At 61.0% G+C, this 12,500-nt stretch overlaps 2 non-coding genes across 2 annotated transcripts; both read left to right on the top strand.

Annotated features, from left to right (window-relative positions):
- Nucleotides 1-7,999: 7,999 nt before the first annotated feature.
- LOC142795276 (small subunit ribosomal RNA) lies at nt 8,000-9,814 on the top strand. The gene has a single exon (XR_012892911.1). It is a non-coding gene; the product is annotated as a small subunit ribosomal RNA (ribosomal RNA).
- Nucleotides 9,815-11,533: 1,719 nt separating this feature from the next.
- On the top strand, nt 11,534-11,686 carry LOC142795273 (5.8S ribosomal RNA). The gene has a single exon (XR_012892908.1). It is a non-coding gene; the product is annotated as a 5.8S ribosomal RNA (ribosomal RNA).
- Nucleotides 11,687-12,500: the final 814 nt, after the last annotated feature.

Below are 12,500 nucleotides of genomic sequence, written 5' to 3'. Positions count from 1 at the left end.
GCGCCGCCCCGGCTGACGCGGTTTTTGCCGCCCCGGCTGACGCAGTTCGGACTTAGCACTTTTCGGCTGTGCCTGGCTGGCGGCCCACTCACTCGATCGCCATGTCTGTTTGCCACAGTTTTCCCGGTGGTGCCGCACCCGGGCTCGCCCCGGCTGACGCGGTTTCGTGCCGCCCCGGCAGACGCGGTTTTCGCGCCGCCCCGGCTGACGCGGTTTCGTGCCGCCCCGGCAGACGCGGTTTTTTGCCGCCCCGGCAGACGCGTTTTTTTTTTCTTTCGCCCCGGCTGACGCAGTTTTCGCGCCGCCCCGGCAGACGCGGTTTTCGCGCCGCCCCGGCAGACGCGGTTTTTTGCGCCGCCCCGGCTGACGCAGTTCGGACTTGGCACTTTTTGGCTGAGCCTGGCTGGCGGCCCACTCACTCGATCGCCATGTCTGTTTGCCACAGTTTTCCCGGTGGTGCCGCACCCGGGCTCGCCCCGGCTGACGCAGTTTTCGCGCCGCCCCGGCTGACGCGGTTTCGTGCCGCCCCGGCAGACGCGGTTTTTTGCGCCGCCCCGGCTGACGCGGTTTTTTGCCGCCCCGGCTGACGCAGTTCGGACTTGGCACTTTTCGGCTGTGCCTGGCTGGCGGCCCACTCACTCGATCGCCATGTCTGTTTGCCACAGTTTTCCCGGTGGTGCCGCACCCGGGCTCGCCCCGGCAGACGCGTTTTTTTTTTTTCTTTCGCCCCGGCTGACGCAGTTTTCGCGCCGCCCCGGCTGACGCGGTTTCGTGCCGCCCCGGCAGACGCGGTTTTTTGCGCCGCCCCGGCTGACGCGGTTTTTGCCGCCCCGGCTGACGCAGTTCGGACTTAGCACTTTTTGGCTGAGCCTGGCTGGTGGCCCACTCACTCGATCGCCATGTCTGTTAGCCACAGTTTTCCCGGTGGTGCCGCACCCGGGCTCGCCCCGGCTGACGCAGTTTTCGCGCCGCCCCGGCTGACGCGGTTTCGTGCCGCCCCGGCAGACGCGGTTTTCGCGCCGCCCCGGCTGACGCGGTTTTTGCCGCCCCGGCTGACGCAGTTCGGACTTAGCACTTTTCGGCTGTGCCTGGCTGGCGGCCCACTCACTCGATCGCCATGTCTGTTTGCCACAGTTTTCCCGGTGGTGCCGCACCCGGGCTCGCCCCGGCTGACGCAGTTTTCGCGCCGCCCCGGCTGACGCGGTTTCGTGCCGCCCCGGCAGACGCGGTTTTCGCGCCGCCCCGGCTGACGCGGTTTCGTGCCGCCCCGGCAGACGCGGTTTTTTGCCGCCCCAGCTGACGCAGTTCGGACTTAGCACTTTTTGGCTGAGCCTTGCTGGCGGCCCACTCACTCGATCGCCATGTCTGTTTGCCACAGTTTTCCCGGTGGTGCCGCACCCGGGCTCGCCCCGGCAGACGCGTTTTTTTTTTTCTTTCGCCCCGGCTGACGCAGTTTTCGCGCCGCCCCGGCAGACGCGGTTTTCGCGCCGCCCCGGCAGACGCGGTTTTTTGCGCCGCCCCGGCTGACGCGGTTTTTTGCCGCCCCGGCTGACGCAGTTCGGACTTGGCACTTTTTGGCTGAGCCTGGCTGGCGGCCCACTCACTCGATCGCCATGTCTGTTTGCCACAGTTTTCCCGGTGGTGCCGCACCCGGGCTCGCCCCGGCTGACGCAGTTTTCGCGCCGCCCCGGCAGACGCGGTTTCGTGCCGCCCCGGCAGACGCGGTTTTTTGCGCCGCCCCGGCTGACGCGGTTTTTTGCCGCCCCGGCTGACACGGTTCGGACTTTGCACTTTTCGGCTGTGCCTGGCTGGCGGCCCACTCACTCGATCGCCATGTCTGTTTGCCACAGTTTTCCCGGTGGTGCCGCACCCGGGCTCGCCCCGGCAGACGCGTTTTTTTTTTTTTTTTCTTTCGCCCCGGCTGACGCAGTTTTCGCGCCGCCCCGGCTGACGCGGTTTCGTGCCGCCCCGGCAGACGCGGTTTTTTGCGCCGCCCCGGCTGACGTGGTTTTTGCCGCCCCGGCTGACGCAGTTCGGACTTTGCACTTTTTGGCTGAGCCTGGCTGGCGGCCCACTCACTCGATCGCCATGTCTGTTTGCCACAGTTTTCCCGGTGGTGCCGCACCCGGGCTCGCCCCGGCAGACGCGTTTTTTTTTTTTCCTTCGCCCCGGCAGACGTGGTTCCCCCCCCCCCTCCGTCTTTCTTTTTGTTTTTTTTTTTCGCCGCGGCTGAAGTGGATTTTTCGGTGCCTCGACGCCCCGGTAGTCGCGGTTTTTCCGTTTCCGCACGGCCCCGGCTGACGCTGCTCGGTCACAGTCGCCTTTTGTGGTGATTGCAGACTTCTTGAGCGCGGGTGTTTTTTTTTTTTTGTTGTTGTTGTTGTTTTATTACGCATTCGCTCCAGCAGACGCTGTTTAGACTTTTTGTTTCCTCTTTTATCCTGCGACGAGGTGACGAGGTTTATTCGGTGCCCCGCCGCCCCGGCTGAAGTGATTTTTCCTGTCCCGTGCCGCCCCGGCTGACGCGGTTGGGACTTCGCGTTTGTTCGGCCGCCACGGGTTTTGGCGCACTCGCTCGGTTGCTTGTTGTTGCCACTTGTTGCGAACCCAGGTTTCTTGAGCGAGCGCGGGCGTTTTTTCTTCCTTTCTTTCTTTGTTCTATGTGTTAGCGAATCGGCCTTTAATATCACACGAGGACTCACAACCAACAATTTTCAGTTTGAAGTGTAAAAAATCTGCAGGTGTTGACGTAACTGACTTGCCCCGTACCCTTGAGTACATCCATGAAGTTCTCGTAGTACTACTAAATCGCATTATTCCAAGTGGAGAAATTCCCATAAACTTGCAAACCTCTACACGAAAATCGGTGCGCGTGATAAAGTTGAAAATTATCGTCCGATATCAAATGTGCCTTCTATAACACAAATTCTAGGAAAAAAAAAAAAAAAACACTTGTTCGCCGTTTTCTGCGCCGTGACTGGCAGCACTCCGGCGAAGCGAAACGGGGTCGATTCGAGCACGATATCGGCGTCTTTCGACGTGCTCGCCGGCGACCGTCGCACGAGTACGTCGCACGAGCGCGTCTGCCGGGGCGCCGTTTGCGAAGCCGACGCAAAAGTGGGAACCGCCGCTCGGATGATCGCCGCTTTCGGCAGAGTGAGTGTTGGCACTCCGGGGAAGCGAAACAGCGTGAATGCGCCCACGAAATCGGCGTATTTTGAAGTGCCCGCCGGCGACCGTCGCACGAGTACGGTAAACCGCGTCAGCCGGGGCGTAGTTCGGGACGCCGACGAAAAAGTGGGAAGCGCAACTCGGATCTTCGCCGTTTTTGCAGGAGTGAGTGGCGGCCCTCCTGCGAGACCAAGAAGCATCGATTCGTGCACGAATTCGGCGCCTTTCGACGTGATCGCCGGCGACCGTCGCTCGAGTAGGGCAAACCGCGTCTGCCGGGGCGGGCTTCGGGACGCCGATGCGAAAGTGGGAAACGCTGCTCGGATGTTCGCCGTTTTTGGCCGAGTGAGTGCTGGCACACGGGCGAAGCCAAACGGGGCCGATTACGGCACGATATCGGCGTCTTTCGACGTGCCCGCCGGCGACCGTCGCACGAGTACGGTAAACCGCGTCAGCCCGGGCGGAGTTCGGGACGCCGATGCGAAAGTGGAGAACGCCGCTCGGATCTTCGCCGTTTTTGGAGGAGTGAGTGGCGGCACTCCGGAGAAGCCAGGGAGCGCCAATTAGCGCACGATATCGGCGTCTTTCGACGCGCTCGCCGGCGACCGTCGCACGAGTAGGGCAAACCGCGTCTGCCGGGGCGGGGTTTACGACGCCGACGCAAAAGTGGGAACCGCCGCTCGGATGTTGGCCGTTTTTGGCAGAGTGAGTGCTGGCACTCCGGCGACGCGAAAGAGCGCGAATGCGCCCACGAAAGTGGCGTATTTGGACGTGCGTGACGGCGACCGCTGCAGGAGTACGAAAAACCACGTCAGCCGGGGCGAGCGACACACGGCGGTCTGGGTGCTTATCGCTGCTATTATAGGGGCACCCCGGCAGACGCAGAAAAAAAAAAAAAAATTTTCGACCTTCTTTTTTGCTGGTCGAGCTCGGGTAACCCAGGTCGCAATGGGAGCCGCGCACGAAAGCGGCGTCGCGAGACGCGTTCGCGGTCGCTAGTCGCACGAGCTCGGCAACCGCGTCAGCCGGCGCGGAGTTCGGGATGCCGACGGCTAAGTGGGTACCGCTGCTCGGATGTTCGCCGTTTTTGGCCGAGTGAGTGCTGGCACTCCGGTGAAGCCAAGGAGCGCCAATTCGTGCACGATATCGGCGTCTTTCGACGTGCCCGCCGGCCACCGCCGCACGAGTACGGCAAACCGCGTCTGCCGGGGCGGGGTTCGCGACGCGTACGCAATAGTGGGAACCGTCGCTCGGATGTTCGTCGTCTTTGGCCGAGCGAGTGCTGGCACTCCGGCGAAGCGAAACGGGGCCGATTCGGGCACGATATCGGCGTATTTCGACGTGCTCGCCGGCGACCGTCGCACGAGTACGGCAAAGCGCGTCTGCCGGGGCGAGGTTTGCGACGCCGACGAAAAAGTGGGAAGCGCCGCTCGGATCTTCGCCGTTTTTGCAGGAGTGAGTGGCGGCCCTCCTGCGAGACCAAGAAGCATCGACTCGCGCACGATATCGGTGTCTTTCGACGTGCCCGCCGGCCACCGCCGCACGAGTACGGCAAACCGCGTATGCCGGGGCGGGGTTGGCGACGCCGACGCAAAAGTGGGAACCGCCACTAGGATGTTCGCCGTTTTTGGCAGAGTGAGTGCTGGCACTCCGGCGAAGCGAAAGAGCGCGAATGCGCCCACGAAAGTGGCGTGTTTGGACGTGCTTGACGACGACCACCGCAGGAAAACGAAAAACCACGTCAGCCGGGGCGAGCGACCCATGGCGGTCTGGGTGCTTATCGCTGCTATTATAGGGGCACCCCGGCAGACGCAAAAAAAAAAAAAAAAATTTTTTTCGACATTCTTTTTTGCTCGTCGACCTCGGGTGACCCAGGTCGCAGTGGGAGCCGCGCACGAAAGCGGCGTCGCGAGACGGCTTCGCGGTCGCTAGTCGCACGAGCTCGGCAACCGCGTCTGCCGGGGCGGAGTTCGGGACGCCGACGGCTAAGTGGGAACCGCCGCTCGGATGTTCGCCGTTTGTGGCCGAGTGAGTGCTGGCACTCCGGCGAAGCCAAACGGGGCCGATTCCGGCACGATATCGGCGTCTTTCTACGTGCTCGCCGGCGACCGTCGCACGAGTACGGCAAAGTGCGTCTGCCGGGGCGGGGTTTGCGACGCGTACGCAATAGTGAGAACCGTCGCTCGGATGTTCGTCGTCTTTCGCCGAGCCAGTGCTGGCAATCCGGCGAAGCCGAACGGAGCCGATTCGGGCACGATATCGGCGTCTTTCCACGTGCTCGCCGGCGACCGTCGCACGAGTACGGTAAACCGCGTCAGCCGGGGCGGAGTTCGGGACGCCGATGCGAAAGTGGGAAGCGCCGCTCGGATCTTCGCCGTTTTTGGAGGAGTCAGTGGCGGCACTCCGGTGAAGCCAAGGTGCGCCAATTCGCGCACGATATCGGCGTCTTTCGACGTGCCCGCCGGCCACCGTCGCACGAGTACGGCAAACCTCGTCTGCCGGGGCGGGGTTTGCGACGCCGACGCAAAAGTGGGAACCGCCGCTCGGATGTTCGCCGTTTTTGGCAGAGTGAGTGCTGGCACTCCGGCGAAGCGAAAGAGCGCGAATGCGCCCACGAAAGTGGCGTGTTTGGACGTGCTTGACGACGACCACCGCAGGAAAACGAAAAACCACGTCAGCCGGGGCGAGCGACCCATGGCGGTCTGGGTGCTTATCGCTGCTATTATAGGGGCACCCCGGCAGACGCAAAAAAAAAAAAAATTTTTTTCGACATTCTTTTTTGCTCGTCGACCTCGGGTGACCCAGGTCGCAGTGGGAGCCGCGCACGAAAGCGGCGTCGCGAGACGGCTTCGCGGTCGCTAGTCGCACGAGCTCGGCAACCGCGTCTGCCGGGGCGGAGTTCGGGACGCCGACGGCTAAGTGGGAACCGCCGCTCGGATGTTCGCCGTTTGTGGCCGAGTGAGTGCTGGCACTCCGGCGAAGCCAAACGGGGCCGATTCCGGCACGATATCGGCGTCTTTCTACGTGCTCGCCGGCGACCGTCGCACGAGTACGGCAAAGTGCGTCTGCCGGGGCGGGGTTTGCGACGCGTACGCAATAGTGAGAACCGTCGCTCGGATGTTCGTCGTCTTTCGCCGAGCCAGTGCTGGCACTCCGGCGAAGCCGAACGGAGCCGATTCGGGCACGATATCGGCGTCTTTCCACGTGCTCGCCGGCGACCGTCGCACGAGTACGGTAAACCGCGTCAGCCGGGGCGGAGTTCGGGACGCCGATGCGAAAGTGGGAAGCGCCGCTCGGATCTTCGCCGTTTTTGGAGGAGTCAGTGGCGGCACTCCGGTGAAGCCAAGGTGCGCCAATTCGCGCACGATATCGGCGTCTTTCGACGTGCCCGCCGGCCACCGTCGCACGAGTACGGCAAACCTCGTCTGCCGGGGCGGGGTTTGCGACGCCGACGCAAAAGTGGGAACCGCCGCTCGGATGTTCGCCGTTTTTGGCAGAGTGAGTGCTGGCACTCCGGCGAAGCGAAAGAGCGTGAATGCGCCCACGAAAGTAGCGTATTTGGACGTGCTTGACGGCGACCGCCGCAGGAGTACGAAAAACCACGTCAGCCGGGGCGAGCGACCCACGGCGGTCTGGGTGCTTATCGCTGCTATTATAGGGGCACCCCGGCAGACGCAGAAAGAAAAAAAAAAATGGGGACATGGCGTGCGTCACCGTGCGGCTTCGCAGCGTTGCCGAAGTCGCCGAGCCCTTCGACTGAGCCGAACGGCGGACAGGGAACGTTGGTCGGCCGTTCTAACCTGTCGGTGCCACGCCGAGACGTCGTTAAGGAAAACCGCGTCGTGGGCCTCTACGACGCCGTCGAGTCGTTGTACGTTTGGTGTCCAGCGTGTCGGCGGCGAGTAGCGGACACGTCGTTCACGACTTCGGTCTTTCGCAGTCGACGCGAACTTGCGGAGAGTCGTGGTGCCTCACGTTTTCGGCAGAAACCGCGGCGGAATTTTCCCGTGCGTGCGCGCACGACCTCGGTGCTGTGCCGTCAGCGTAGTGTTGCACAAACTCGTGGCCTACCCAAGGTGCGGTACGTTTGCGGCCGTATCCTCGGTGGGAATTTCGTGAGTAGGGTCGCAAATTCTACGACCTCGGCGGGTTTGAGAGCGACGTAGACTTGTGGCACGCTCAACATGCCACACGTTTCGGGGCACACCCGCGGTGAAATTTTCTCGAGTACGCTCGTATTAGGGCCCAAGGAGGTCTGGGTACTTATCGCTGCTATTATGTGGGGGTTCTCGTGAGCGGCGTACGCGAAAGCGACCGGGTGTCTGATATGCGGCGGGCTTCGGCCTCGTCAAGCGTGTCCTCGGGTCTGCTCCAGGGGAATCCACGGCAGTCGTCTGCAGCCTCATCCGCTTGATGCGTTAGGGGCTGGTTGTCGGACGGTGCCGTTTTACCACGATATCGAGGTGTGTTCCGTGTCGTCCTCGGGCGATTCAGATGCGAAAGCGCCGAAGACGCGGGCGTGACCCGTCGTCTGGCGGCTTTGCAGTCTCGGCTCCGTTGCTAGTTCCGGCCGGTCCACCGACAGTGCAGCGGGCTTGGGCAACCCGCACGGCGCGACCGAGTCGATGCAACGAAAAAGAGCGAGCATGAACGTGCTTCTTGCCGCACGGCTCCCACTCGTCTTTCGGGAAGGTTGTGCCGTAGCGAGCTCGAACGCCGTCATCTCGGAGTGCAAAATAAGCGTGTTGGGGCGCCTGAAGGTGGCCTCCGCCGCACACAGACTGCGTCCGGCCCGCCGAGGGCGAGGACGGACGCGCAGTCGAACGATTACCTGGTTGATCCTGCCAGTAATCATATGCTTGTCTCAAAGATTAAGCCATGCATGTCTAAGTACATGCCGAAATAAGGCGAAACCGCGAATGGCTCATTAAATCAGTTATGGTTCCTTAGATCGTTTCTTCCTACTTGGATAACTGTGGCAATTCTAGAGCTAATACATGCAGTGAGCCTGGAGCCCTTTGGGTAACGGGTGCTTTTATTAGACCAAGATCGATCGGGTTTCGGCCCGTATTGTGTGGTGACTCTGGATAACTTTGTGCTGATGGCATGGCCACGAGCCGGCGACGTTTCTTTCAAGTGTCTGCCTTATCAACTTTCGATGGTAGGTTACTTGCTTACCATGGTTGTTACGGGTAACGGAGAATCAGGGTTCGATTCCGGAGAGGGAGCCTGAGAAACGGCTACCACATCCAAGGAAGGCAGCAGGCGCGCAAATTACCCACTCCCGGCACGGGGAGGTAGTGACGAAAAATAACAATACGGGACTCTTTTGAGGCCCCGTAATTGAAATGAGTACACTCTAAATCCTTTAACGAGGATCAATTGGAGGGCAAGTCTGGTGCCAGCAGCCGCGGTAATTCCAGCTCCAATAGCGTATACTAAAGCTGCTGCGGTTAAAAAGCTCGTAGTTGGATCTCAGTTCCAGACGAGTAGTGCATCTACCCGATGCGACGGCTCGGACTGAACATCATGCCGGTTCTTTCTTGGTGCACTTCATTGTGTGCCTCGAGATGGCCGGTGCTTTTACTTTGAAAAAATTAGAGTGCTCAACGCAGGCGAGTCGCCTGAATAAACTTGCATGGAATAATAGAACAAGACCTCGTTTCTGTTCTGTTGGTTTTTGGAATACGAGGTAATGATTAAGAGGGACGGACGGGGGCATTCGTATTGCGGCGCTAGAGGTGAAATTCTTGGACCGTCGCAAGACGAACTACTGCGAAAGCATTTGCCAAGAATGTTTTCATTGATCAAGAACGAAAGTCAGAGGTTCGAAGGCGATCAGATACCGCCCTAGTTCTGACCATAAACGATGCCAACCAGCGATCCGCCTGAGTTACTCAAATGACTCGGCGGGCAGCTTCCGGGAAACCAAAGTATTTGGGTTCCGGGGGAAGTATGGTTGCAAAGCTGAAACTTAAAGGAATTGACGGAAGGGCACCACCAGGAGTGGAGCCTGCGGCTTAATTTGACTCAACACGGGAAAACTTACCCGGCCCGGACACTGGGAGGATTGACAGATTGAGAGCTCTTTCTTGATTCGGTGGATGGTGGTGCATGGCCGTTCTTAGTTGGTGGAGCGATTTGTCTGGTTAATTCCGATAACGAACGAGACTCTAGCCTATTAAATAGGTGCGGGGTTCCCAGCACCTTACAACCTTCTTAGAGGGACAAGCGGCTCCTAGCCGCACGAAACAGAGCAATAACAGGTCTGTGATGCCCTTAGATGTCCGGGGCCGCACGCGCGCTACACTGAAGGAAGCAGCGTGTCTTTATCCCTGTCTGAAAAGACTGGGTAACCCGTGGAACTTCTTTCGTGATTGGGATAGGGGCTTGCAATTGTTCCCCTTGAACGAGGAATTCCCAGTAAGCGCGAGTCATAAGCTCGCGTTGATTACGTCCCTGCCCTTTGTACACACCGCCCGTCGCTACTACCGATTGAATGATTTAGTGAGGTCTTCGGACCGATGTCCGGCGCGGCCTTTCGGTTGCGCCGGTCTGTTGGAAAGATGACCAAACTTGATCATTTAGAGGAAGTAAAAGTCGTAACAAGGTTTCCGTAGGTGAACCTGCGGAAGGATCATTAACGGATTGTGAAGGGTGAGCGCCTCAGCTGCGTCTGCGCCCGACACTTTCTGCCGCTGACCCCGTTTGGACGCGGGGTCGGCTTTTCCCCACGGGGCTGCCTGAATGTGGAGCGGCACCCCGTGACAAATTGTTGCGCCCAGCGGACGCCAACACCGCGACCTTGGACGGTCGGCCAGGTGGCGGACGCGGGTACAAACGGCGCAACGCACTCATAGGTCGGCTTTCGACCCGCCACTGCACCGTGGCTCGAAGCGCTCGAAATGCGCGACCCGACCGCTGCGGGACCGCCTAGTACTGTAAACAGGAGCGGCGGAGCGCGAACGGCGAGTCGTGGTTACGTCGGTAGAAGGCGAGGCTGCGCGTTCCCGAAACGCCAGCCGAGTGCCCTCCCGACCGTTCGAGCGTGCAAGAACGAGACCCGACAATCGCGCGGCGACTGCCAAGTACGAGAGGAACGGCACAAGCGTCGGCGGTCGGTCAAGGAACTGGCGATGTGACGGGTCCGCTGTGCACCAGTGCATACCGTCCCGCCGTCCGCGGCAAGCGCCTCCGCGTCCTCGGGTGACGGAGGCTGCCGGTCGGTTCTTGCAGGCGAGGGATCTCGCTGGCACCGGTTCGCGTTGACGCGCGGCCGGTCATGGCACGGCGATGCGACGGCCGAGGTGCGCAGTACTCGATGGAGGAACCGCACGCTCCGATGACCGTCCCGCCCTCCGCGGCGTATGCGTACCGACCGTAATGGTTGCAGCAGCGCCGGCCGGCTTTTGAATTCGCCACACGAAACACGGTGCGAGATCGCGGTTAGGGGAGCGTCGACGTTGCCAGGCGTTTTGCTTGCTGCCGAGGGAAAGGCGGCACGGCCACGTCGCGCTCGTCGCGATTAGCGGGTCTGCGCGCTTTGGGAAGGTGCCGCAACGACTTGCCGAAAGAGGAAGCACGGAAGAACGAGGGACTTGGACGTCCCGACAATTGAACGCACTTGCGGCCAGGCCCTTGCTGGCTTCGTTCTTCCGCCTCGAGTAGGCTCGTACGCGGCTCCGGCGCCGAAAGTGGTCCTTGGCACCGACTTCGGTGGACGTGGGAAGTGCCGCGCAAGTACGGCGCGCCTGGCTCCACCTGTTGGCTAAAGTAGGCAGCCGGATCGGCATTTTGGTGTGCGGTGGCAAACCGTGGATGCGAAAAAAGCTTGTGCGATTTCGTGGAACAAAAAGCGGGGGTCCCCCTTTTTATGCGGAGGAGACCGACCCGCCCGCCGTGGTGAACCGCGACGCCACGGTAAAAACGGGAGAGGCTTGTCGATGGGACCGTGCATCCCGCGCTCCACGGAGGCCGGGAGGCGGCCGCCCGAGGAAATGTGTAGCCGTCGAGGCCCGCATCTGCGTGCACTCTTATCCAAATGGGTGTACCGCAGGCATTTTCTGGTTAGGCGGGCCAATGAGAGCGAGCACACAACGATACCTACGGGTCCGGCTTGGAGAACCGGCTTCGACGCCTCCCGAGTATTTATAGAGGGGTGGACCACGAAAGCACTCGCAAGTAGCGGAAGCGAAACGCCGTCCGAAACACACCGTTTGCTCGATTTGCGGCAGCCGAAAAAGGCGCGGCAGAGTTTTGGAGTCCAAGCGTGCGCTGAAAAGCGCCCTTCTTGGCCACTGTTTGGCCGAGTGCCAGAAACGTTTGGTTTTGACTGTACGGAATTGAACAAACACTTTTTCACGACTCTAAGCGGTGGATCACTCGGTTCTCGGGTCGATGAAGAACGCAGCCAGCTGCGAGACTTGGTGTGAATTGCAGGACACACTGAGCACTGATTCTTTGAACGCACATTGCGGCCTTGGGTCTTCCCTTGGCTTCGTCTGTCTGAGGGTCGGATCACATATCAAGAGAGCCTTCGGCGCACAAGGGAACGTGAGCCGTCGACTCGTTTTGACCGCGTCGGCAACACGGACAGCACGCTGAACACCTCACAGCGAGCGCCAACAGCGGCCACTCAAGGGCGAGACGGTGGCGACCGTCGTGCCAGAGCCCAACCGAAACGGGGGCGACCGACTGCATTGAGGATGTGGCACCTCGTTGAGACCGCCGCAGGACTTCGAGTCGGAAGGAAGCCTGCAGGGAAAGTGCGGTCGAGGTTGCGTACTCCTCTCTGCGACCGGGCGCGCAAGAGCTGCGAGAGCCACGGACGCGCAACTTTAACGCACGGTAAACACGAGGAGCGAAAGCCGGCCAGCAAAGCTTCTCCAGCCGTGCGCAAAGTGCGCGAGATCGCAGCCTTGCGTTGCGCTTGTTGCCCTCGAAGTAAGCAGGGTGTCCCGTAGACCGGGCGCTCGAACACGCTGCGGGGCCGTGCCTCCTCCAGGCTTTGCCGCGCGAACAGGGAACGTTCGCGCGCAAAGCGCAGGGAGGTGAGGAGGCTGCGCCCGACGTTTGCGGTTCGCTGCGTACGCGGTTGATGCGGAGAGCACGGCGCGACGACTTGCCGCGAAGCGGAAAAAGTCTCCCGCACGAGTTGGCGAAACGTTGGCGAAGCTTAAGGCGTTCTCGTCGTAGTCCGCCGTCGGTCTAAGTGCTTCGCAGTTCCCGTCCCGTTCAAAAAACTGGGCCACTCCAGTTGGGGCGGGGGCGACGCTACACGAGACGATGCCTCTCGCCAGGCTGCGTGGCTGCCCTTGCGGCGGCGGCGA

Source organism: Rhipicephalus microplus, unplaced genomic scaffold, assembly GCF_043290135.1.
Source record: "Rhipicephalus microplus isolate Deutch F79 unplaced genomic scaffold, USDA_Rmic scaffold_598, whole genome shotgun sequence".
Taxonomy (NCBI): domain Eukaryota; kingdom Metazoa; phylum Arthropoda; class Arachnida; order Ixodida; family Ixodidae; genus Rhipicephalus; species Rhipicephalus microplus.
This window is presented reverse-complemented; position numbering and strand designations above follow the sequence as displayed.